The following is a 1,353-nucleotide window of genomic DNA, read 5'->3' on the forward strand; positions in this document are numbered from 1 at the left end:
GAGGAGATCACGTGCTTATTCGATGGTTGAGAATATAGTTGGAAGTGTGTGGCTACAGCAACTACGGCTTCTGTGTGGATCCCAAGCATGGTCCACAGGGTGGCGCTGGCGATGGAAGAGCAGGGGTGCAGTCAAAACAATAAGGGGCAGTTAAAAAGCGAGTTAAGGAAACAGAAACGCTCACGTGGTCGGAGAGGTCTCCACATCTTGCTCCGTGGTCTCCACGATGGAAAAGAAGGGATCACTGGGAATCTATAAATCAAGCAAACAAGAGATCCGGAAAGAGAACTTTTATGACAACAATAAAGGTAGTGCGTTGCACTTTGAGGCGCGGGCTGGCTGCTTGAGAACTTGAGCTTGAGAACTCCCAGGATGAGACTAGTGTCAACCTTATTTAGTGACTCTAGATGAGACATGTGTGGGATGCGGCAGGGATAAAGAAACAATCAACCACGTAGTAATAGAATGCCAAAAGATTCAGCCGGCTAAAATTGGGGGGAAAGTCCTACTTCCTGAGGCACTGGGCTTCGCAGTTGATGGAAGTTAACTCGTTAACTGGTCAGCAGTCAGTAGTATTAACTCTATGAGTATCATACAGTTTCTTACAATATAACATTTATATCTCTATGATTGTATGAAACTCTATGATGAGTATTACTAAGCAGCGGCTAGAGCATAGAGTTTCATACTAGTTTCATGGGGAAGTCGCTGGGGAAGCAGGGAAGTCGATAAAGTGTCATCCCAGCCAGGGGTAGCGGCAGGGCAGAATTCGAAAGAAGTACGAGTTGACTGTTAACTAAATTTAAATTACTAAGATAGGCTTCTTCTAAGGCCTCTTCATTCCAGGGAGCCACTGGATTGGTTTGTTTTACCCATAGAGTTTCTTGTTTTACCTAGAGACCTGGTCTAGTGGTTCGTTTTACTGTGATCCGATACAGATGAGCTCAAACCCTCTCTCTCTAGGAGAAATTTGCGCTGTGTGAGTACAATGAACGATACGAACCACGTTTCTCAGCTGAAAGATGAACAAAGAACTTACTAGCAAAAACGCATTGATTTCGTTGCTGTTGCTGCTCCAAACCGACAAGTGGAGTGAAATTAATGAACAAAATTTTTATTCAACAACAGGTGCTGCTGTTGGGCACCCGCCCACTCCCATTTCTTCCTCCATGCCCACTCCTACAAGTGTAGCTATCCTTTAAACTAGAACTCTGCTTCATTTTCCCAACCAATCAACAAACCTTGAATGTGAACATCTTCGACAGAACTCTGTTTGGTTGGGTTAAACGGGTTAAACTTGAAGAACGTTGGGACCGCTTTTGGTTGGTATATTTGCACAGAACAGGGAGGATG

Source organism: Haemaphysalis longicornis, unplaced genomic scaffold (assembly GCF_048455015.1).
Source record: "Haemaphysalis longicornis isolate Haplotype H1 unplaced genomic scaffold, Haemaphysalis longicornis Haplotype H1 scaffold_1, whole genome shotgun sequence".
NCBI lineage: Eukaryota > Metazoa > Arthropoda > Arachnida > Ixodida > Ixodidae > Haemaphysalis > Haemaphysalis longicornis.